This window comes from Patagioenas fasciata, chromosome 2 (assembly GCF_037038585.1).
Source record: "Patagioenas fasciata isolate bPatFas1 chromosome 2, bPatFas1.hap1, whole genome shotgun sequence".
NCBI classification, from domain to species: Eukaryota; Metazoa; Chordata; class Aves; order Columbiformes; family Columbidae; genus Patagioenas; species Patagioenas fasciata.
The window spans coordinates 99,544,660-99,571,017 of NC_092521.1; the positions used below are offsets into that span (position 1 = coordinate 99,544,660).

Here is a 26,358-nt window from a genome sequence, read left to right on the forward strand (position 1 = left end):
AGAAAGCAGCATGTCCAATTCAAACAAGGAAATACTGCTTTTCCCTTCCTTATGCTAAGGAAAAGCAGAGAAATCTTGCAACTTTCAGGTTTCTTTGTAACTGTTACAAGAAGACATGCTCACTTGATTTTTTTTTTTTTTTTTTTTTTTTTTTTCCCCCTCCCCTCTCTTTTTTGTCCTCCCAGGATTTAGCAGTCCTGTTGGGCTCTCTGGCTCTGTGTCAATATAACTGCTTGTAGACACAAATGGTATCAGGCTTTAGAGGTGCAGAACACACAGTAGCATTAATGTAACGTGGTTGTGAATACCAATAGGGCTTTATCTGCACTTTCTTTAATGATTTTTTTTGTTGAATATGGCTTGCTCTAAAATAGCAGTTCAGGTCCCCTGTGTGAGTTTTGACACTGCTGGGCTCAACAGCATGGGTTTTGTAGAGCCTAAAATACTAGCAGAATAAATAAGTAAATAATGGAGAAAGCAAACAAACAAAAAATTATGAAAGATGCAACTCAGGAAAAAAGTATGTTAAAAGGATAGGTAGGAGTGGAAAATCAAAACAGTCTGACTCCTTGATAACAATGTGCAGCTGTTCTGATTTGATGCATTTCTTCCTTTTCTCCCTCCCACTATGGCGTCCCTGTTGTCTTTCACATTAACCTTCAGTTGCAGTGTCGCATGTAACTGCACTGTGAGTCCAGTTCCTGCCTTTGCTTCCCTGCTGTGCCCCCCACTAAGCTCAGGGCTGGCAGCTGGGGAGACTGGGTGTGATTTGGAGCTGTGAAGTGCTGTATCAGCACATGGGAGATTAAGGTTTTTAGTAAATTTTTCTCTTACTTGGAGAGGGGAATTAGTGAGCTCCTAAAGTCACTGGATTTATTGGTAATCTGTGCCTGCTGAATCTATTCCCCCATGTTGCTGGCTCTACTCTTGACAGGTGCTGAGAGGAGATTTATAGAAACTGCAATTATTTGCTAGAATGACTGAAATATCTGAGGATTATTTAGATGTGACTGTTTATCATCTCTCTTAGTTCTAGTTCAATAATGTAAATGCATAGGCTTGAGTCTGGAACTTTTTAATCTACTTCTCTGTTGGATTTTTTACAGGCTTCATAACTAAATCCTGCTACCAATGGACTAGTACATGTCTGATACATAGACTTTGAGGGTAACTTTTTTCTGATTTTTAGTTTTGGTGAAGTAAAATTATAGGGAGAGCAGAACATGACTACAGATGGCTGCTGCTCATCACAGTATAAACATTTGGGTTGCGTTCAGCTGACTTAAAGTGATTGTGAAAAATCTTCTGAAGAAGAATTTCTGTATTAGTTCTCCTGTTGACATTTCTACAGGACTCCTTTTTGCAAAACTATATATTTTTTTTTTAAATATCCTTTTGTAGCTAAGTTGTACATCACCAGTTTTTAGAGGAGGTATAAGAGGATGAGAAAACAAAAAGAAAGCACTTAGATAACTCATTCTGGATATCCAGATCAATAATTGAAGGAAGAAACAACAATAAAAGCAAACCATTAGCCTTTCCTCAGATTTACAGTGGAATAAATAGAAATTAGTGTGAGTTTTGCAGTTATTTAAGAAATTAAGGAATACAAACTCTGATGCACCTGGAAGCCTGGAAGAGAAGTTCAGAACTGGTGCCCTGTATGGAAAAATCTGCTCCAATGCCACCTCTATAGTTGTCCTCGTCTGTTGGCAAGGTCTTCTACTTTTATCACTGTTTCTGACCCTAATTTTGACTGTTCAGGGGAGTAGGCGATTTTTGAAGAAGCAAAGTCCAAAACTGGTAAAACCAACATGTCTGCAATTTGACAGTAGTACTCAGCAGAGAGCCAAGACTATTTGGGACTCTGTGCTACCTGTCTTATGTTTCTTAGCACAAAAAGACCTGATTTTGCAGCTGTTTGGTCTTTCTTGCAGCCTGGATAGGACTGAAGGTTGTCTGAATCAAGTAGCTGAACTTCACCCAGATAAGATAAAGATGACATTGGCTGAATCATAGGAAATTAGGCGAGAGATGGGAACTTTCTTCCTATTTCTTCTGATTTTTGTGTTCCTCCTTCTGCTCTACAAAGTTTTCGACCTACAGGTACACTGCTTGGAGCATTGTGCTGTGAAGTGCTTCAGTAGCACAGGGTCTATTGCTGTGTTTTTCTAGTCCTTCCTTGGTGAAGAGGCTGAGCTGATTTTGTTTCTTTACAAACCCTGATGCAGTAGTCAGGTCCTGCCATTTGATATTACATTAATATACTCTGTCTGGCGTTACTTACCATGATTTCCACAGGAGTTGATACTACTGTAAAATGTGCTATTTACAGGTATATGTGCGTGCCATTCAAAGCAGCTTTTAAAATCATACTTTTTCTCTGCCTCTCTTACTACAAGTTGGTTATGTTTGGTTTCAGTGTCTGAGAGCCCATTTCAGCTGGATGTAGCATGGTTTTGGTGTGGATGTCATGTTCTTGAATTTACTTTTTTCTTAGGCTTGGGGAGAGCATAAGTTTATTGGTTTTCATGGCCTGTTGTAAAGACCATTTCCTGGAGGGTTTGAAGTGTGTCTGAGGTTTTGAATTTCTGGCAGCACCAGTCACACTGGTTCAGCTGATGCATGGGTGTATTTTTGCAGTAATTTTTATATGTTCACCTTGGTTGTGGCAGGCATGCTCATAGACCCTGAAGAAATGAAGTTCTGTAAATGAATGTATTGCGAAATGTTTTTGATTAACTGATTACCAAGTTTTTAGTCTAGGAAAATCTGAGAATATAAAAATTAAAGCTGAAATTAATAAAATGAGATGTAATTTGATCAGAGGTCACATCAGGATATTGTACTCCTTCTCTTTCCTTAGGTCTCTTCAGCTTCCATTTTAATCCTTGAAAAGCCTGAGCAGGCACACACAGCCAATATACAAATGTATCTCTTTATTTTGGGGCCTGTTGACCTGGTCTAACTAGCACTGGCAAAAGTAATTTTTTTTTTTTTTTTGGCTTTTGCCAAATTCCATGTTAACTTCTGCGAGCTAACTGTCAGACTTCTCTTTTTCTCTGTATCAGGTGTTACTGGATAAGGATTACAGGAATGGTTTGGTTGGTCACAAGGAAATGTTCCTAAGTTTTATTCTCAAACTGAATCAAGACTGTTTAAAATTAAGTCTGAGCAACTTCAATTTCTTGTACTTGTTTGTTTTCTTTATATCATTATAAACCCCCAAAAAAGAAAAAAAGACCTCTCACCTGAGAGCTTATAATCAACTGCTGGCTTTCGTTTCACATGCCTTTAAAAAACAAAACCAAACCCCAGATAAACAGAAAACAAAACAAAAACCAGCCAACCAAATGCCAAAATACTCCTTCCCTCCCCCCAAAAAAGTCTTCCTCTCTCCACCCCCATGTATGTGTACATTTTCAGAGAGCTCGGTAAAGCAAAACTTTAATTTTTTTTCTATGGAATGCATTTCTGTACGTGGATGGATAGGTGGGTGATGAAATGAGCATGTTGTTAAATCTATATTTATCTAAACCCAGTAAATTTTGGTTATGAAGAGAATGAAGGGTAGAGAAAAACATTATGGGTACTGCAACTGCAATAAAACAGAGAAGATAGTACAAGAAGCTATTGCTCCAAAGAGGCAACTAGTGCATTTTTGTTTCCCTTGTTTCACGGTACTCTGTGAAGAAGAGAAGTTATGACTTACATTTATGGAAAAATCTATCTAGAGTAACTTTCTCTAGGCCCCATGGTCTCGCACTTGGCAGGAAATGCGTGGGAGAAGATGCAGCAGATTGTTTTGTAGGAGGAGTAGCCATAGCCCGCTGCAAACATCAGAAATACCCTGGCAGCTGCCTGTGACCTGCTGAGGCTTTCAGCTTGACTGCCTTGGTCTGTGCTGTGTGTGTGATGATGGAAATGGCCAGGCAGTGGTCGTCTCTCACCTTTCCTCTCCACTTCTAAAATTGTATGTGTCATTTACAGCACTTTGTCTGCTTGACTGCTTAGCACCGTGTGAAATGCTTCTGTCCAGGGCAACTGGACTTCTTGCTCCTTTCTCTTTACCTCACAGGAACAAAATAGAGCAATTGCTTTAGCTGAATTAGTAGGCTGCACAGATATAAATCTAAAATAATAAAATTATTTTGAGCTGGGAGCACCTGAGGAGGTGGGTCCCTCCCTCCTGGTTGTGCTGCCCCCTGTGCCTGGCTGCTGGTGCTGCCGAGCCACTTGTCAGACAAAGTGAAATTCCAGAAATCATACTTATACACATGGTAAACTCGTTTTTGGTTGGGTTCCCTTCAGCTGAGTGTCTGTCCTCTTTTAAACTTTCAACACTTCTTAGTCCTGAGATATTCTCGTCTTTGCTAATTAATCTTTTCCTCTTTACAGAGTCTGGACTTCCTCTCAGTATCCTATTTGAAGTGCTTATTCATCTGAGCAAGTCTTCAGTCTTTCCGTAACATTTATTCCCTGCTTGGAATGGGAGTAGGAATAACATTTGTATTTTTCAAATGAGGTACTTCCATGTTTAAGCTGAAGTATTTGAGCACAACCTCACTAATTTCCTTGGTTTCTGAGATCCAAAAGTTCCCATTGCATTTACTTTTGTCTACTTGATTCTTCTCACTAAATTATGATACACACAGTAATTTTTGACAGTCAGCTCTTGTATCCAGTCTTGGTTTCTCACTAAGGCAACAGTTAGAATAGATTTGTCTCATGTCTTGTCGTTCATGAAAATAATCTCGTCAATAATAGGAAAAAAAGCTCTCAGATATTTTTTGAACAACATTTATCGAACAAGGTGAAAGAAGAGTCAGAAAGGGAAAAAGACAGAATTTGCCGCATATAGATGTAGTTCTTTGCATTTTTAACTTTTATGTACCCACTCACCTTACTACTTGCAGCAGGGCTGAACTCAGCATTAAAAGAGCCCACAGGTTAGCCTAGACCTCTGTGTGCCTGGTGCACAGGCTTTTCCTGGATTTTAGGGATGTCCGGAAGAGTTTCCATCAAAGTTTTGCATTCAGAGTTGGTAGCCTATCTGAGGACTAGGGAATAATCTTGACAATTCCTAGACTGAAGAGTCAGAGAGGAAGGAGGAAATGGTATCATAGAAGAGTGACATGCTGTGCAATAATTTTTGTGCTTTCTGAGTACCTTCCTCTTACAAGCTCAAAGGTTGTCCATGTCTTAAATAAATGCATTATTTTTCAGGAAAGCCTATATCTCATATGTATGTAATACAATAATTTTAGGGCTAAGCTTAACATGCTGACACCACTGCAAATAGGATGCATGTGCCTCGCATCTGGGGTGTAGTGGCTTGTTAATAAAACTGTGACCATAAACTGTGCCAACTTTTTCCCGATGTCTGTTTTCATTATCACTGTTTATGCATTCAAACCTGAGTGCGCATTTCCTGGGTGAAGATGCTTTTTCTGTGCCAAGCATGTAGAATTTTCTGAGCAAAGGCACCCTATAAATGCAGTGTGTGAAAATCGGTGAGAGCAATAGCATTAAGTGCAAAAAGCTTGCAAAGAGTTTAGAAATTTGGCCCATGACATGCAGAAACGTCTTTGTGTGGGTTTTCTCCCTGTTCTCTCCTTGGAGATGTGAATGCCTGCATGGAAAACCTACTCTTACTCCTTGCATTTAATTTCTTTCCATTACTGAAAGAAATCCAAGTTCTCATAGTTCACATGAGGTGGATTCAGTCCAGGGAGATTGTTGCCCTATTCTCATTATTAATCTAGCAGGCTTCATACTTGCAGCATGTCGATGTGCTGTGAGCAGAGGCGCCTGCCGGGGGGATGGGGGAAGAGGCGGCCTGGCTCCCCCCGGTACCGAGCAGCCTTTTCAGCGGCGATTTCACGCTGATTTGAGCATGAGCCAGCCTAAAGCCAGGCCGGCCCAAGAAGCCGTTCCCAGGGGCCGCGGGAGGGGATGGGGAAGGCGAGGCTCCGATGCGGAGCTGCTTCCACTGCGGAACCCCCTGCCCGGCCCGGGCCGGCCCGGCGACTTGCTGATACTGGGCCCGGCTGCCGGTCGCGAACTGCAGACAGAGATTGCAAGACCTGCCCCAAACTGAGTCATGCTGTATTTAAATGAAAATAAATATTTAGTGCATGTTTTTTCTTTAAGACCCTCTTGTATGAGATTTACTAAATGTCAGTGTTTAACCGGTGTGCAAACATAGCTTTAATTAGAAAGGATGTTTTTGCTTAAAGCTGTACACCATTGCTGACTGGGGTTTGTAACTCTGTTATTGATGACTTTTCCTAATGACCTGGTCTGAAGATTCCCAAACCACCATCCCATAGATCACTTGGGCCTGTGGGGAGCTGACACACTGTGGCAGCTGCTGTTAGGCCTCTTGCCAGAGATCAAATCATGCAAAAAGCAGCTAAGAACACTTTTTCCTTGTGTGTTTTTTTTTCTTTTTTTTTTTTTTTCCTTCCAAGCAAGCAAGTACTGTCTGTTACAATCCTCATGTGGAGAAGTGGTCCCTGGCAGCTCTTTCAGGAGGAGTCATTGTAACTTCTTTTCCTGCGGTTGCCTTTTTTTTAAAATTGGTTTTTATTTATTTATTTATTTATTTATTTATTTATGTGCTTTGATGACGGATTAATACTTACCCAGGGGTTGGGGGCAGATGCATAGGAGTATTGATAGCTAGGTGACTTCTGGTGTAGAAATCAACATTTCTGGTCATCAGAATACTTGGAATGTTCCATATATGGTCTCTTTTCTTCTGCATCCCTATGCATAATTTGAAAGATGGATTTACCTTACAAAGAAGTTTACTATTTTGTGAATCTTAAGTGTGACAGTTTATTATTTCTTTTCTTTCAATATCACAGTGTTAAGTACCCCAGAAGACAAGTTCCAGCGAATTCCTATTTCAAGAAGGTTTTGGAAATAACAAATTCTACAATTCTTTTGAGCTGCACATTTAATCCATATTAATTTTGTTGGTGTCTTATCAATTTTTCTTATTACTATGCTAGTCTCTAAGACTGGAGAATGCTTTCCTGCAAATAAAAGGTTAATTCTTTTTCTGTGGCTCAGGAAAGGATAAGACATTTTCAGATTGTGAGAATATTTATTTTTATCATATCAACAAGGATGCTGGGATGAACAAATGCTTTTTTTTAAAGACAGCAGCTGGTTCCAGCCCCCAGGTTTGAAGTATTTTCAGTCTCATCTGCTTACAAGCAGCTGGAAGCAAGCCTATATGTGCTGCTTATTTAAGAGGTTGATGTACTTTCTGTGGGGAATGCAGAACTGGATCTCACAGAAAGGAATATATTAATGTTGTCAGTGATGAGTTTTAATAAATAGAGCTTGCACCAAGTGCCTTTGAAAAAGTGCTTTAGTCTAAAAGTCCTTTTGATCTTCTGCAAATAAAAATACCAAATGTTTGACCATTGCCAGGTTGCATCTGGTAGCTTAGTTATTTTAGATTCATTGGTTTATTTAGTTATTTTAGATAAAATTGAAACAAATATCCTCCTCCCCTGGAAATTTTCTTTTATTGATATTACTTTTACATTTCAGTTACTGGTAAGGGAAGTAATGCCTTCGAACATCCAAAACCTCACATAAGGACTTTCTTATTCATGGCATATATATGATGATTTTCCCTACCCCATGCACCTGGCATCTAGCACAATAAGTCCGTAGCAGAAAAAGGATTCAGATTCAAATATCTTCATTGAGATGATGTGTGTTGTTCAGCTGCTGTATTGCTATACAGAGAGTCTAGTGAGTGAGGAGAGATTATTTTTACTTGAACTGTTTTCATGATGGAGGGAAGATGAGGCAGTAGGAAAATGGGTCAGGCTGAATCTGCCGTTCTCTGTACAGAATTAAAAAAAATTGGAGATTTGGTGAGAAATGGACAAGTTTAGCCCCTTCTTTCATTGCTGTGTGCACATTCTGTGTTCTCTGGTTTTAATAAAACTGGTAATTCTGTTGGGTATCTTTTTTAAATTCCCAGCAGTTAACATGTATTCAAGATGTTTCCTTCAGGAAAGTTCTCCCCTTTCCATATACTAACTGGGGAACTGTGAGCAGCGTGGCCTTGAAGTGAGAGCAATTCTTGCTTCCATGAGAATGACACTGGTAGACAGTGTAGGGGAAAAAGATGACAGTGTTTTCCTAGTAACATGTCTGCTCATGCAGTGAGGTACCTACTATATGTCACAAAGGTCTGTGTTTACAAAAATATATTAATTAAAAAAAAAACACAACTAAGAGCAATAAAATGTAGTTGAAGATGTGTTTATGCTTAAAATGTATACAAACCTTATTTATTTTTCTGATAATTCTTTTAATATTATTGTTAGATGTGTCAATAAGTTTCATTAAGTGATCTGCAGCAGTGAGCAGTGGTAGCTGAGGTCATAAAATGTTGTCCAAGTTTGCCTTGTACCCTGTTGCAAACCGACTTCCTCTAGATGATATTGAGCTTAGCGTGCACAAGTGTTCCTGGGTTTATTTTGCAGATGCATGTTTTCCTCTTGTCAGTGGGCTCAAAGAGTCTGGATCCTGATACTGTTTGGCTACTTGAGTCAGGGCATTGCAACACAATTCCTACATGCAAGTTCTTACCTTTGGCTTGCCTAACATCCAAAACCTTCTTAACTGCAATACCACTACTGTTATTCTCACATGTTAAAGAAATAGCATAGGGTTGTCACTACAGATCAAATATTCATTGCCCTGATTTGCAAAGCATGTTCTTTAACTGTAGTATTCATTTTGTGAAGCTATTTCGCATCGCTATTTTTTCTCACATTTGATGTGATCTATATTACATGTACATATCATATTGTTTCATTGCAGTAATGGTATATCTAACAGCCCATTTCTCCTCTTCTGTTCAAGAACCTTGTTTTTGTACCTTAAGAGACTATGTGGACATTTCTGCAATTCTTTTTGGTTATATGCTGCTACTTTACCTTCTGACATATGACACGCATCTCTTTTCACAGCAGACCCTTGCTGCTTTTAAATATGTGGAACGCTCTGCTTGTGTAGGTGAAGATCTAGCAGCAAGGTTTGAATAAAATGGAGCAGGCAACTGAGCTTTCTCAGCAGCACTGCACTGACCTTTGGAGGACAGGATTAGTGTGTGTCTATCTGCAGCACGTTTTTCTAAAAACACAAACAGACAGCACCTCAGCCCTAGGATACGTTTGCTCCAGTAAATAGATAGAGATCAAAGGATTTCATATCATGAAGAGATGCTATCAAATCAGAAGGCATAAGAAAAGGGAAACGTGTTTTAAAAGGTGTCGATCTAGTGTGTTTCCTTTCAAGAACATATGCTGCTTTAATTTGATGAAAATTTTGGATCACTCATCCAGTACAATTTTTTCCTCATCCGTCTTTCCTTTACTATATTGGCAGTTTGTGAGCTGGGGAGGAGAGCTATAGGTGGACCATAGAATTTCACGTATCTTTCTATTTTTCTGCTGTCATCATTTTTTGAGGGTAACAGCAGAAATGTGGTTTGCAACTCTCATATGAGTGTAAAGAAAAGACAAATCTGCCAATATAAGGTTGATATGTATCCATATGTCTTGGTCAGTGTTTTTTCCTGTTTCTTTAATGAGAATGCTTCAGCATGAGTATTATTTCATTATCTCTGTGTTTGCAATTAATGATTGCAATTAATATCAAACTGTTGTTATTATATATCATAGTAGTGTATTTCTGAGTGTTTTTGAAAAGTGATTTTGAAACACAATTGTGGGATGATAAATACAAATGTTGATAAATGACTATAAAACAACATGTGAGTTTGAGATACCTAAAAGTTATGGGTCATTCTTAATAAGAAGAATAATGAAATTATAATTTTTTGTGTTTGAAGGATTTTCTAGGGTTGCATAACTTTGTAGTAAAAAGAAATTAAACTGAAATTCTGTTCAGGTTTTCTTTAGGACTATCCTGCACAGCATTTCAGGATCATTCAAAAGGAAAAATTCCTTACAAACTAGAAATTAGAATGCTCACAGAAATGTGAACGGACGGGAGATTAAAAGGGGCCATGAAGTTGTGTATCATGAGCATGTGAGATAAATAGGAGCCCGTCACAGTATTAGATCACGATAAGGCAGCAGCTAATATCTTTGTAGCTGTTCTGCTAAATTCATACTTGATTTAGAGTGAAAATGTTTAAAGTTGTGGGAAGGCATACTCTGTTACAGGCTGAAAAACATCCTTCTGGCACCAAATTGTCACCTCTACAATGGCACTTGCTTTACTGTTCCACTTGCACCAGAAACGGTGGCTGGAGTGAGAGGAGCTTCCCAAAACATGTTTCTGGGATTCCAGAAAGCTTAGGCAACTGCTTCTCAGTGTTTGGTCCTACTTCTCTGGGGTTTCAATGCCCTGACCCTGTGTACGGTGCGCTCTGGGTAACATGACTTGATTGCTCTTAGAAACAATTGTGTCAGTCGCAGGTTGAGATGTCTCCAGGGAATGCACTTCTGGGAGAGGCGTCAAAATTAGGGTAGTACCGCCCATTTATCTGAGAGAGAGATGCGTAATATTTAGTATTCTTGTCTAAACACTGAAAAATATTTTCTGCTTGTTTTGGTTTCACTCTGCTAAATTGTTAAATATTGCCTGTTCTTCAAAGTTGATTAATAAAGATCTTACCATATTGTTTGGATTAAAGCAGCTTTAAATTTCATTAGGAAAATAGTATGTAATTATTATATTTGGACCTCATCTTTTTCTTTTCCCCTGCTAGTATTATCCTGTGGTGGCCTTCAAACAAGGGATCCTGTTAGATTCTCACTGGGTGGCCAAAAAGCAGAAGATTGCAAGAGTTATAAAGATTCATGTTTGTTTTGGGTGGAGGCTTCAAAGACTCCCAGGCTTCCTCACACAAGGATACAGTCAGGAAATGGGAAGGCAGGGAAAGAAGATTCTGAATCTGTTTTATATATAAAGAGGATCACAGAGCCATCATCTTTGCACAGCTTCAACGGAAAGGAAGTATAAGCATGGATTTCTTTGCACCACATGTCTTTGGTGTTTGTATTAGTTGCCATCAATAAAGCTTCCCTTTTTTTCTTTACATGTACACTTCAGTAATGTAGAATACCGTGATACATTAATAAGGCAAAATGTAAACAGTGTGCTAAAGCTTAGTGAATTCATGTGTATAGTTTGAGGTGTTGGATGATTGGATGTATTCTAGTCCATATGTTCTGCAGATTCCAATTAGTAAGACCCTCCTGCTGCTATGTGGGGTAAAGTATGAGTTAAGATTTCAAGCTGTATTTTTTTTTTTTTATAAGTTATTGAAGGAATTACCTCATCAGTTCCTTCCAGTACTGAAGATAACTCACTTGAGCGGCTTGCCCAGGCTGGTCTGTATCTGGAGAGCCTGTGATTTTGCTGTAGATCGCTCGTGTTCGTTGTTTTATTAGATGATATTAAGATATTGTTGTAAATCAGAATTGTAACACAATGTTATGGATGTCTGCAGGACCACAGGTCTTTCATATACCGTGTCAGACTGTTGGCACTTAAAGAATTGTGCACTGATAGGTACTAAGGATGGATGAAAATTAAAGAAAGAAATTACTTCTTGTACCATTTAATCAACTGACTTCTTTCATGAAAAAAGGAAGGAAACGTTTGCTATTAATATGCACCACTAATATATATGCTGTTAGTGGTGTTATCTGTTACATTTGAAATGTCTGGTGGCCTTGGTCATGAAAAAAATTATGTCTGTGTGCTCTCTAGATTTTTTTTTTTTTTTGAGATTCCCACCTCCCACTCCCTCACTTTTCTTTTAGGAGACTTCCAATTAAGGAAGTTGCACAAAGGAAATGATTCATATTGTAGAATGGACACAGGCAGCATACATATACATAAGTGGATGCTGTGGGATAGTCAAGGCTTTCTCTCAAAGTCACTATGGAGCAGAAATCCCACAGAGGAGTGACTCAGGAGGACTCAGTGTACTTGAGTCACTTCTTTGAATTTGTTACTCTTTGTCAATAATTCGCCTACATGGGCACTATTGCTTATGTTCCTTATGTTCATGAATAAGTTGAACTTTCCATCGCTTTTGTGGTGAAGGAGCTTTTTGTTTAAGTGGAGAACTGAAGTGACAGGACATCCAAGCAGAGTCTCTGTTTGCAATCAGGGGCATGCTACAGAGCACCCCAGTGCCCTAACCCTGTTAGGGGTGTTTCTGAGCTCCATCTGGGTCTGTATGTATGGAAAAGACAGGAGTCTTGTCCTGTCCTGGTGTTGGGATGTAGCTAGGGACTCCTCTAGGCGAGATGTTGTACAACTGAGCTCAGTAATGGGATATAGCCTAAACCTGGTTTGGGCAGCCAGGACAGGGCAGGCAACTGAGATCTCGCCCATGTTGCTGCTGGTTGGTCAAATGACTACGTGATGGAAGCTGAACAATCTAGGACACTTCATTTTAAATCACAGCTTGTACACTCACCCACTGATTTAATGAAACTGAAACTGAGGAGTGACAGCAGACGCTGCAGTGTTACAAACCAGTCAGAACCCAAGCTGGTTAGCTGAACATTAAATAGCACTACATGGGAAAAAAATCAAGCAAACTTCATTTTCTTGGCAATAGTTACCCTTGTTTTCCATTTTAGGAGGATCTAGGGTTCTGTGAAATATAACTAGAGATTGTCACTACAGTCCAACTCAAGTCAGCTTCCCAAGACCTCTTATGTTCAGCACTGACTCTTAAGTCAGCTCCAAAAATTCTGTAGATTACTAAAAATAGATAATGCAGCCTTTGATTGTTAGAAGATTAATGTTATACATTCTATGGATGTAATTTACAACTGCAATTGGGAAGGTTTGCCTGTCTAAATCCTACATAAATACTTTGAAGCAAATATTAAATTGGGGCCGGGAGAAGAGGGGGGTAGTGGGATTTTCTGTTTGTTTGTTTTGGGTTTCTATTGGAGTACTTGTTCCAAGAACCGACTTCAGTTGGACTGTAGTGGCAGAAAATGAAACCTGACATAACTTCCACTAAGGGTGAGAAGATCAAAGCAGTTTTGGAAATGAAACCTAAGCCTGAGAACTCTACCAAGTTTGTCAGTCTAAAGATGTTCCACCAATGAGCATCCTTGCCACAATACAAAAATCAGTTCTGTCTCTGGAGTGTCAGATGTTCAGCCTTTCTTTCCTGCTGTCCTGCTTGACAGTCACTGCTGTAAAACCAAGAAAGCTCTGATTATTATTTATGCTTAAATATGCTTATGCTGCAGTGATGTTTAACTATTGTATAAACTACGGTAACATGATAACGTTGTTGTTTCTAGTTCTTGACTGAAGTAATTGATTTTATCAGGGGTTAGAATAGTATTTTTTTAAAAAAGGCAACAATTCTCCCTTCTGAATTTGCTTCCAGTATAATTTAATTAAGTGTATATATATTCTTACTATTAATGTGACTAATAGTTGTATTTCTGATTATGACGGTATTTTCTTTCTGTGTTCTAGAAATACATTCCTACCCTTATAAAGAAGGTGATTAAAAGTGAGTGACTATTTAAAGATATACAGTAACTTTGGTTATTTTTTGTTTGTGTGACATCTTATTTGTCATTTCTTGTGGTACCCTTTAGGAGCTTGAATATAACATCATCTTTCCTATCTGTTGTGTGCTTTTCCATTTGTTTTTGTATCAGGAAAACAGATTCCTTAAAAAAAAAAAAAAAAAAAGTAGAAATGAAGTTAACTCTTGTATTGTAATGGATGCGGGAGTTTCCTCAAGCCTGGATTCTTCAATTATTTTTTAGTCAATGTTGCAATGTCATTGAATGGTTACAGTTATTCACAGCAATTGTAAGCCATAGGGGAAAAAAATAGTCAATATTTGCATTACTGCTACTTTTTGGAAAAAATGGGGACTTGGCAGTGTAGAATACGTATATGTAATAAACTTTGGAATTTTAAGTAAAGTGAGAAGGTTATAAGAGGAAAATGCCTGCACTTTATGAGTGTGACTCATAAGGGATATGTTTGATATGGTTAATATCCATTGTTTTTTGCCTGCCTGAAATATATCGTCTGAGAATACGATACTCCTTCACTTGGGTGATCTTTGGCCTTGATGTGTTTTTGATATCCAGTGTCTTTAGTTGGAGTCAACTGTGTTTTCCTAGTGTGTGCCAGTGGTAAATGCTGCCTCAACACACTCAGGCCAGATCCACTCCTTGTTTTATGTCTTTACAAGTCCACCATGTCAGGTGGAAATTGAAACTCTCAAACCCCATCTAAACCCACAAGTCTGGAACTAGCTGCAATCTGACTGCATTTGGTACATGTCCTGGCAAGCACACACAAACTGTATTTGTTGATTGCACCGTCAGTGACGACAGTCCTGCTGCACTGTCCCCCCAAGCTTGAGTGTTTGCGCAGTCCCATGGGACACCATGTGCAGACGCTTCCTGAGCACTCAGCACCCAGGTGTGCAGGGCAGTGGCACACGTCCTGCTGTCTTGGGTGGGTATGTGCACCCAAACTACAGTCTCAGGAGGAGAAACATGAAAGCCTAAAATGGGTTGGCTCCCTCTTGCTTTTCTTGAAGGGGAGTTCCTTCTTGCTTTTCTTTGAATGGATATTGATAGTGTTTAAAGAAAAAAGAAAACCAATAACAACAAAACCCCTACCCCCTCCCTCAGGTTTCAGCTCTTTTCCTCTCAGCACTAGGAGGTGTGCAGTTTCAGAGGAGAAGGTGGAGGCCTGTCTGCAAAAGGGGAAGCTGGCATGCCTTTGGGCAATGTCCAATAAGAAAATAAAACAAGAAAGATACCTGCCATCTTAGGTGACTTCATTATTTTAGTGGAAGAAGGCATTAGATGCATATGTTTCTTTTCTGCCTGTATCTGAGGAACTGGTGTTGGTACTGGAGGTATTTGTGTTCTGTGTCATCCCAGACATCATCTAATATGCAAATGTCACTACTTACTGAAAACTAAAAGCAAGTTAAGTATAGAACTAAAGCCATCTGGTAGTTCAGATATAAAAGTTAGATAATTAGCTGTTCTTGCCAAGGGACTGTGATTAAAATAGGCCATCTTCATAATAGTGAGTAGTTTGCAGGGACTTCCTGAAAGCCACCTGGGATAATGATAATGAAAAGAACAAAATTAAGAAGGAGGGAGGGGGTGGTGGTGCCATTGTAGCTCATGATGACTTTTGTAAGTGAATAAAGTCAGCTTTTAATTGGAAGACTGTTTGTTATTTTGCCGCTTCAGAAAGAAACATAGTTTGAATTTTCTTGCTTTGTTTGGTAACGTGATACAACTAGGTCAGCCTGGTTACTCCTGGGCATCCTTAATATTTCTGCATAAAGTTCTGGTTTCATTGTGTAGACCCTGATTAACTTGTGAGTGCTGTTGGCATAACTCATCTTCAAAGACCACTCTAATCTGTGTAATCTGGTGGGTCCTGCTCAGGGAATTTGCTCCTTTTGGGAAATTAGCACTATTAAGAAAAATGAGATGAGGAAAACCATCCGAACACCATTACTTCACTGTTCTTTATCACGTGATCATAGCAATATGCATAGCAATATTAGTTTAATATGAATTTATATTGACAGATATTTTTAAGGAAATAGTTGTTTAGCAGGTAGTACTTAAAAGTATCCCAATTGTATAGAGGGAGGAAGGATCTGTGAAGATTCAGCAGCTCCAGTCCCTTCTCCAGCTCTGCTGTGGGGGGACTCCATGCTCCCTTTTGCCTTTCCTCCTGAAATCTTGTCCTCTTCATCCAAGAAAATCACAGCAGACAAACCTCCAAAGGCTGAACAGCACTTGTTATTTCCTACATATGGATTCCTTAGTGGATGCCCTATGCCAATGTGATAGAATAATTTTAATCAGTGAAATCTGACCTGAATCTTCTTGTAAGCTGGGTCTCTTTGGGAACACAGTGCTAAGGGCAGCTATACTAAATGGAGTAGTAGGATAAAATACACGGATAGTAAAATGTCAAAGGGAGAATGATCCATCATTGGTGTGATTTAATTACATCTATTTTCACTTCAGATGGATAAAAATGCTAGATATAAATGCGATTAATTGAAATTTATTTGGTGCCTTTTTTTTTTTTTTTAACAGTTGCTTCTTATTTGACAATTCTATTAAAGAGCTGCCAATTCTGTTTCAGATAGAGGTTTGTAGGAGTTCTACTGTGGCTGTAATATTTTCTCATATAGGATGTGTTGCAAATCTCTTTTGGAATGTAAGCAAGTCAAATGCTTAAATTAAATTGTGGGCAAGAATTAAAAGTACTCTGGCTTTTGTGTGCTTAGCTTCTCCATGCAAAAAAACCCCCTGCTTCTAAATAATTTCATTAAATGGAGCTTTTATGTCCCTTTATTCCTTGATTAGGAAAGCAATGATTTGAAAAATTCAAGATATTGAGGTCTCAAAAGTGTCAGGGATGCCAAGCTTTTAGAAAACATAAGTAAACATTTCAGCACAACATGTTTAAAATAAATTGCTGTGAATGTTTGTGGATGTACAGATGTTTCTGATCAGTTTAATGGGTCAAACTTTAATATTATTTAAAAGGCGATGAATGTACATATGCCTGATCAAGTTAATGTAAGTCTTTAAATCCACACTGTGTGAAACAGCTACGTGATGCATCTAGCAGGTATTTATCTAAAGCTTGTTGTAAGAAGAATCGAATCTGAATATTATTTTAAGGAGTTTTCTTTTTTAATATGGAGAAAATGAAACAACTAAGAAATGCTTTTGAAGTATTTTTTTAAAACCATCACAAGTGGAAGGAAGATCCAGATTCTAGCTTCCAAGGGTGCAACGGCAGGTTGTCACTCTTGCTTTAAGTTCTTCTTGCTTTAAGTTCTGTCTGCTCATGAGTTGTTTCAACATCCTTCTACACCACACACTGACCCATTGACTTGGCTACAGTTCTGCTTTTTTTTTTTTTTGTAAACTGTTGCATTATGCTCGGACAATCTGACTTTCCAGCATTCCTCACATTTTTATTGTTATTTACTTACATGGGAGAAAATGGCCTGAGAAGTTGAAAAACAAGCTGAAGCAGGAAAGCAGGAACAGGCTGTTCTTGGTGCTTTTATTCTTCCTGGCTTTATCTAAATCTTGAAAGTGAGCGTGACTGTCAAAGGTGTGAGATGAGTGTCTGGGCTTGAGCACTGTTAAGTGTGAGTGCTCTCTTAATGGCAGTTCACTTGGGTTGAATTTAACCTGGTTTTAAAATTCAGATCTTTTAAAGAATGAAAGCTTGTTTGCTGATATGACAGACCTTTAGATTCCCCCCCCCCCCCCCCCCCCCCCCCCCGCTAAACTGTATTTCTCTAATGTGCCAGTGTTTTGCCACATCTGTTTCTCGATGAGGTGTCTGATCATATGTTTTGGTTTCATCCTGTTCTTTGGGCAAGTCAGTGAAATTCAGATTTTATTGTAGATAAGCCTTTGGCCTTTCAGTTGTTTCTGCCTTGCAAATAAATGAATTTCTACAGCTCCAGCTGTGACTGTAGATGAATGTTCTTGCAGGGTCAAATACTGTAGCTCTGAACCTAAATAAAAGGATTAACAAGAGTTCACTTGGAGGAAAAATGCTTAATTTCACCATAATAACTATGAAAATCTATAGGGAAAACCAATAAAGCTTTACTATTAAAACTGTTAACAAGTGATTATCTCACTCTGACCCCTCTTCTGCTGTTATTGTAATTTTGGAACTCTTACAAAGGATGGGATGGAGCTAGTTCATGTTAGTACTTTAGTTCCTGGCCTACAAATGATCTTATACTTGAAAAATAATTCCTAGTCTAGTTCGTCTAAAAGGCAATGATGATATCTGTGAAGGAAACAATGTCTTATGATGTGTTTTATGTAATCTTCTGCCCCAAAAGTTTGCTTGGTGCAAATGGGTGCCATGTGGACAGTTATGCTGAGACCAAGCCTGACAGCCAGGAAGGCTCGGATGATGCATTTCATTGCTGCACATGAGCATCTATGTTTTCCCCACCTAGCACAAACGGCTTTCAGTGATTCCTGGCAGAAAGGGAGGACTTTCAGGGTGACTTTCTTCAGCTGCATACACAGATCTTGTCTCCAAGCTGCACCTCTGCCCAGGAGTGGAGGAGAGCAGGGGAGCTGCTGGCAGGAGGCTTCCTCACCCAGGGGTGTCTCGGTGGGCTGTCAATGGCTGGGCTATGGTCCCTTTCTACTTGAGCAAGTGCTGTGAAGGGCTGAGTCACTACTTGGGGCAGTAGTCTGGTCCTTGAGGAGGGCTCTCCTGTCTTATATGGAGATGTTGTGAGGAGAGGAGGGAAGGAGCTTGATCATAGTGTTCTTGACTCTTTCCCCAGCATTGTAGAACTGCTAGTCTCAGGCAGCACTATTATTTGAGTAGTCAAATCAATACTTGTATCCATTTCCTTGGGACAGAAAACAAGTAATTAAAACTGACTGATGTGGATGCCTTGATTGGTTTAAGAAATTAAACAGACGAAAGTAATCTAATTTTAAAGGTTAAAGCCCTAATATCAGCTTTGTCTTTTGCTGTATTTGGGCTTTGGAGGTGGTCAGTGAATCATGGTTGGTAGGTCAGTGACCCTCTTGATCCGCTGGTTAAAAAATGCCATAGCACCCATCTGGGTTGCCTGTCTGGGAGCTCTTGGTGTTGAAGCCAAGGCACGAAGGCTGGTACATAAACAGGTCTCCTCGGTAATAGTCCAAGATGCTGCCTGAGCACACACATAGAACCAAGAACTGGGGAAGCATTTTAGGTTCTGTCATGTGCTTTTTTTGTTCCTTATTTTTACTTCCTTATTTTGTTGCTTATTTTTACTTTGAGACATGCTTATGTGTCCAGGATATATTTACAAAGAAATATAACTTGTAGAAGTATTTCTCAATCTTTGTTTCATCAAAAGACCACCTAATATATTTTCAGAGAAAAGAAAAATCTATGAACAACATTGTACTGTGTTTCAAGAGTGGTTTTCATTTGCAACCAGATGAGAATCACATTAAACTTTGAATGTTGACCCACTCTTTATTTCTCTCCTGTTGTTTTCTTGCTTGCATGCTCAGGAATGTGGTTTCAATTTTTTCTTCTTATAATTATTTTGAGGACCACCTTCTGAAGCTATAGGGACCACCAGCAGTACACAGGGATGGCTGAGGAACCACAGTCTGCATAGAATACCGTGTGAACTTTTGTTCTTTGCTCTAGCCTTGTACCAGTGGTCTTTGAGCCAAATGTTTCTGATGGTCTCTTGTTTAATGTTCAATGTGGCTTTGATTAGTCACAAGTGGCAAGTATCCTCTAAAGGTAGGACCTAAATGCAGTCAGATAAATTAGGCATGGTCCTTTATCAACTTTGTTTTATAATCGGTTGGTTTGATTTTTGTGACTGTAAGTTCAGGTAAACAGCCTGTGATTTTAGAGGTGTTCTCTGTTTTTCCTATGTTCTTCAGAGATCTTAATGAAATAAATGACCTTGTAGAAACTGCAGAGACTCTGTTGGAAGAGACCTGAGTTTTGTAAGCGTAGTTTGTGGAAGCAGTTGTTGTGGTATTGCTAAGTGGGCTGATTTTGTTTTAATCTGATCGGATTTCCAGAAACTTTGGGTTGTGATGTGAAAAATTGAGACCAAAGCCACTGCAGGTAATGGTACAACTATCATGTCTTCTCTTTTTATGTATGTTAGGCATACACAATGTGTATAAGGAAGAAAATGTGTGATATAGGTGTATTTCACACTAAAATGTGGCATCTTTCATAAAAGCAGATCTGCTGGCATACTGTTACAAAGAAGTTTCTTGTCTCTTAGAAAACGTGTTTTGTCCATGTAGTTTATGGTGATATGCTTGCAGACACGGGAGATAATTACAGTACATGAAATCTGAAAGGTTAATTTGCTAGCTAGCTTACCGCATAGTGACTCTGTTCATCAAGCATATGCATGCAACATTAGCAGTGCATGTTTTTTCCAATTTAGTATTTGGCCTAGAAAGAGAATATTTTGCAGAGACACAGTATAGCAATTGTAAGTTGCAGAACATTTTAACATATTTGTGTTGTGAGTATAAAGTCAAAATACATCTCTCAAGAATGCTGTGTCCAAAATTTTAGAGTATTCTTTATACCTGGATGCTTAAGAAATATAGAGCTTTCCAGCTGAAACTGGAAATAAAGGAAAAATATTAAGGATAAATACATTTCACTTTTACCATAAGTAATTATTTCTGTCAAATATAACCATAATTTGGAAATGCTATTTCTTTTCCTGTGAGAACTGAAAAACTTCTCTGTATACAGTATGAATAAATATCAACAAGTGAATACGTGGGTGCAGCATAGTTGCCAAATCATTAAACCAGCTAAGGATGACAGCTTCTCTTTTAATACTTCTGTTTTTACATATCATTTTGATGTTCCATTTATAATTAGTCTTATTAGTAATTGTGTTTCTTGTGGTTCTAGTTCTACTTTGAATGGCTGTAGCGCAACTTTGTTTGAATGCCTGAAGAAAAAGTCTAAGTAAAAACCACAGTTTAAAAAAAGAATTGTCTGAACAACAAAAAAAAATATCTTGTAAGTGCAGCATAAGACTGAAGTCTGAAGTATTATTGTTCTGCTTGTGTGGATTTGGTGACTTTTGTATTGTGTAACATGCCTATATTTCTTTTTAGCATTTAGGACTTCACCAGATCCTTTTGTTACGTGGTTGCTGAAGCATTACCCTGGGACAGCAGTAATGATTGATGAACATGCTTCAGGTAAGAAATCAGATGTATGCCATTTGGTTGTTCATTAACTTCCCTCACATTGTTTTGGTTAAGCTTCAATGGTAGCAGTCTTCAACATTACAGCATCAAAACTCACTGAATATAAAGTATAAATCTCATGTCTACATGATTGTTTACATATGTGTCTCTGTAAATCATTGTAAGCAGGCTTTTGGTTTTTCTCCTAGGTTTGGTAACTTTGACAACAGATGACGTTGTGTGTTGAATTGGCTTTTAATGATTGAAACGTTATTACAAAATATGGTCTGTCACTTCTAATTCTTTTATCAACCCAACTTCTCCTGCAGGCATTAGTTCCATCCACGTTATATTATACCAGATTGGAGCATCTATTCCAGAAGGCTTTAATTCTCTAAACCACACTTGGCCTGCTAAAATATTTTTGAGGTTTGCCCCTACTCAACTTTTTACCAGTTAGTCTGCTAATACTTTGGTAAAAATATTTCCATGAAGACGAAAACAAAACGCCTTTTTTTTTTTTTGGGTGTATGTAGTGAATTCCAGCCATATCCCATGAGGGAGATGCTGTCTCTCCAGCAAATGTTGGTCTTCTACCCTTTGTGATCCAATTTCCAGATTTTGTGCATGGATCTGTAGTGGTAATGGCTAGTTTGGTGCAAGTTTATATTGTGTCTCCATGTGTCTCAATTTGTTAAATAGAGACTTAATAAGATTAAATTTTTCAGTAAATCTACTTCTAACAAAGATAGGAATAGCCAGCAAGTGTGTTTCTTTGCACAAAAGAGCAAACTGTCTTCCTCAGTCATCTTGTGTGCAAGAACCATCTGATGTTGATAAACTAAGATTATTATTAATATGTAATTATCATAGAATCACAGAATGTTAGGGATTGGAAGGGACCTCAAAAGATCACCTAGTCCAAAACCCCCTACTGGAGCAGGAACACCTAGATGAGGTTACACAGGAAGGCGTCCAGGTGGGTTTTGAATGTCTCCAGAGTAGGAGACTCCACAACCTCCCTGGGCAGCCTGTTCAGTATTCTGGCACCATCACTGAGAAGAAGTTTCTTCTCCTATTTAAGTGGAACCTCTTGTGTTCCAATTTGTATCCATTGCCCCTTTTCCTATCATTGGTTGTCACTGAGAAGAGCCTGGCTCCATCCTTGTGACACTCACCCTTTACATATTTATAAACATTAATGAGGTTGTCCCTCAGTTTCCTCTTCTCCAAGCTAAAGAGACACAGCTCCCTCAGCCTTTCCTCGTAAGGGAAATTATCCTATGTAATTGATTACAATGATGGTAACAAATAAGCTACTGCTATTATAGTCTTTATCCTTGCCACTGTGTAAAAGCCTTAACTTTTGAATTTTATTTCACATTAGCAGTTAAAATTGTAGGCCTGAATATAAGGACAATTTCAGCATTTCTTGAATGATTAACTTGAATTGTTCTTTGAGGCTGTGACAGTTCAAGATATAGTTGTCAAGCTGTCGATACCCTTGGAAGTTAAATCAAGATTGTAAAGCCTGCACAAAGGCAAGCAAATGTTGGTCTTGCTTCAACTTTTGCTCTGTCACAAGCTTCCTGGGAAACCACGGACACATTCTTTAGTCCCCATATCAGTGGAAGGCAAGTGCCTACATACCTATGTGCTTGCATTTCTGATAGAAAAGAGAGTGTGTCTAGAGTATTTTTTTTGCACAACTCTGGTATGCCCAGGGCTACATTGAGCTTCCTGTGCACATGAGAATCACCTTGTTGTGCTGGTCATGTAGCGCTGCTAGGCAGCCAGTGCCCACAAGTGAAGGTGGTTACTGCCAAATGTACTTTTCAGGTAAAGAAAAAGACCTAGCGGTGTCTTAGTGCATTAACTTTAGTATTTCTGGGTTAACAATTGTTCTCCTATTTTATTTTCTTCCTTTGTAAGAGTATTGCAAAGATAAATACGGTGAAAAATGCATTCTTTTCAGGTTGGAGCCAAATGTACATCTAATATAGGCACAGTGTTACAGAGGTGTCTTAAGGCAAGGGAACAAAATATACAAATGGATGACCCTGGAGTTTACTTTATTCTGCAACTTGCAGGCTGTAAGAGCATAAACGCATTGAAATGTCAGCATCAGTTAGATCAAGGGACCAGGTTAAGCCTAAACCTTTAGGGAAGGTATAGCAGCTGCCTGTCCCAGGAAGTGACTGGTGGCTGATGTCAGGAGAGGAAAGTGGAGCAAGCCCACTACATGGTTGCTTCCTGGATCAGCATTTAATGATTTGTAGATGAAAGATCTCTGAGTCAGTAGTGGTTTCTGTATTGAGTAGTCTTGGGTATACTTTCCCTTTCTGCAAATTTGTCAGGTTAAGTTTTGAACTCAGGTGGATTTTTAGGCTTTGCTGCTCCATGCTGTTCAGAATGCCACAGCTGAATGCCAGGAGGAAGCAGGGAGGGAAGGAACACTCCCTAAAATTAGTTTTAAATCTCATACTTGCTAACTTCATTTAATGTGGGGACTAAGATGACATGCCGGGAGAGTCAGAAGTTGAGTAGTGCCCTTCCTGTTCCATTGAGATGTGGGAAAGGATGATGGGTGCTAAGGTCTAACGATGGCATCTTTTTGAATAGCTAGACTAAAACCTCCTTGAAGGGAAATGAAACTAAAGGGTTTCTGTGGCTTTCTCACTGCTGCTGCCTTTCCTAATGTGTAGATTTAAGGCAGCAGCTCAGACCTTCCTTGCTTTTCTCTTTGAGCTAATTTCCTTTTTTAAATTTTATTTTATTTATTTATTTATTTTTAATGTGTGTTAATAATAATCTGGGGATTGTGTGGCTTTTATGTTCTGTACCTGCTGGAACTCCAGAAAACAACAGAGAAGATGCTCTGTATACTCAGCTATGAGGCAGTCATCCCAACCATTTTTTTTTCTTGTCAGAATTCAAGATTGTGTGGAAGAAACCATCATAAGTTTCAAATATCCTGAGGACATGCACTCAATGCGTTGAGCCTTCCAACCACACACTAAAATATAGGACCATTAATCAGAACTGGACTATATTTTTGCTTGTTGTTTTTCTTTTGATGTTTAAAACATTGCTTTTGGGTTCACAGAAACTTAAGGTGGACTAAAAAGAAAAAAGGAGAATTACCCAATAGTGCCTTTGCTGCAAAATCATTGTACTGAGGACCTGACTGCACATATTCCAGCTAATGTGTCAAGGCTATAGAAGGAAGTGTGAATATTGCAAAAATCTACCTGACTTACTTTGAGTCAAAAAATACACTGTGCAATATATATGATGTTAACTATTGTGGTAGGATTCCTGAACTGGAAAAGGCTATGGCTTTGCTGAAGGTGAGTCTGTCTGAAAGGTACCATTCAATACTGTGAATGGACTAAGTACAGAACACAAGCTAACACACTTTTTAAGAGTAAAAACTTTTAAAATTCTGTAAAAGCGAGCAGAACCAAAAATCAACTTCTGGCTAAAATCTTAAAGCCAGTTGAAGGAGAACAATTTAATTATACTGACTCCCTTTGTTGGCAGAGAATATTTGGGAGACAGAATTTATGCAGTTAGGCAAAAGCTAGGTTTATTTTTTCTCTCAGTTTTTGTTTTTCTTCAAAACACACTGGAGATCTTAGAATTAATATCTGTTCCTGATTACAGAACCAATTTAAGGTTGTACACTTATTTCCACCCCATCTGCCCTCATTTTCCCTTCTTCACCTATATTTGGGGCAGAAAGCAATAAGGCAGCTCTTACAAAGGATTGCCTTGATGTGCAGGGCCTCTTCAGCTGAATCCTCATGAGATATAAGGCGAGCTGGATGTAGCATATGATTTAAGGCTTTTTCAATAGAAGATGGCTCCACTGTATTTGTTCTGATGGTTCACGGAAAAGCATGTAAAAACTGTCAAATCAGCTTTCTTACTTAGAGGAGACTGTTGGGTGCCTTGTTCCTCAAGTCCCCAGAAAATGGGCAAAGGTTTGCCCCTGAATCCCTTCTGGGAGACTGATGGACACTGAACTTGTCTGTGGTACAAAATTACCAGCTATTTCATGTAGAACAAAGAGGAGGAACCTCAAATGAAAAAGCCTTGCAATATTAGAACTTTTGTTGAACTGTTAGCTCACTGTTTTAAGCCTTCAAAAAGGGGTGGTGGGGAGAAGAGTAAATCTGCTGCTTTGCTTCCTGTGAAGTGAAGGAGTGGCTGAGAAAAATGTGAGTGTTTGGAATGGTAGAAAGTGAGTTGGCCAGTTTGATTAGACTAAAGAGAATAAGGTTTATCCACAGATCATCTGGATGCATGTGAATATATGGAAGTGGATTGTTTCTTGCCAGAGACTTGTATAAAATTGAAAAAACAGAGCAAGTGTATTTTTTTAAAATTTTTTTAAAATTTTTTTTAAAAGCAGGATATAACTGGATTGTAAACTTTGGCAGGACTCTCTTAACATCTGAATGCTTCTTGAAACTCTGACAATGTTTTTGTAAAACTGATGCTGGAACTGGAATAAATGAGAAAGTTTTCTGTGTTCTCCTTCATGGTAATCATGTGAAACGGTAAGTTTTATATTTGTCCAGAAAGAGGTCAAAGCAAACAATAAATCGAGGATGGAGGAACCAAACAAGGATAAGTAACAGGCCAGTTTCTCAAACTGGCCACAACATACCAAGAGTTTGGAAAAAGTAAGCTCGCAGGCTTCCTTTATTATTATAACCTCTTGAACAGAATAAACTAATCCAAACAGCTATAAAAGCTTTCCAATAGAGAAGTTTATGACCTAGTTTCTGACTGAAGCACAGTATCACAGTGTATGGAAAGAACTTAAATGAGAACGCTGGTGGTGGTGCCTTTAGAGAGTTGTATTAGAAACTAGGTGTATTTAGGCATTCCTACCCATTGCAAATACTTGCTAAGTGGAGTCAAGTGGAGTGAACTTCAAATATTGGAGTTTTGTTGCAGGAGATATAGACATTTAAATACCTGGGTTGTCATGAGGAATTTTCGTAAAATGTTTGAATTTTTTGTAACAGAGCACTGTTTGGAAAAATAATCATTCTAGGATTATTTCAACCAGAATTCAGGAGTTATGGGCTGTCTTTCTAGATCTTATGTTCCTCTAGAGCAGTGAAGGGAAAAAAAGGTGCGTTTTAGTCTGTCTGCAGTTATAAATCTGTTCTGGAAAAAGGCAGAGAAAACTTTGACTTCATTCAATTCATGGCCCTCCTGTGAGTAGCAGGACAAGGAGCTGAGTGGAATGTGCTGGGAGGGGGTGGGAACAAAAACACCGAACTTGTGATTTGAACAGCAAATTCTTCTAAGTTGGAGAAATATTTCTTTTTGCTTCTCTGTACCCTCGTAGGTGGCATCAGAACAGGCCACGTTTTGATCAGCTGTCCTGGTGAGAGGTCGGATGACATGGCACTTTGGTGAGGAGGCAACACAGAAGTAAACTAGATAAGATGTTGCAAGTTGGGGGATTTTGGTTTTGCTCCCTTTTCCTGTGATTCACTGGTGCCACCAAAAGCAAAGGAGCTGTGCT

The 26,358-nt window shown here is 38.8% G+C and overlaps 1 long non-coding RNA gene across 14 annotated transcripts in view; it reads left to right on the top strand.

Moving 5' to 3' along the window:
- Positions 1-26,358, top strand: part of LOC136098868 (uncharacterized) — a 301,064-nt gene that overhangs the window by 80,853 nt on the left and 193,853 nt on the right. For 13 of the 14 annotated variants that reach the window (XR_011737607.1, XR_011737609.1, XR_011737606.1 and 10 more), the window contains one exon: positions 20,736-20,822. This is a non-coding gene — a long non-coding RNA (uncharacterized lncRNA). Of the gene's footprint in view, positions 1-13,530; positions 13,568-20,735; positions 20,823-26,358 lie in introns of all 14 variants that reach the window. The other variant, XR_011737615.1, reaches the window with a different exon arrangement.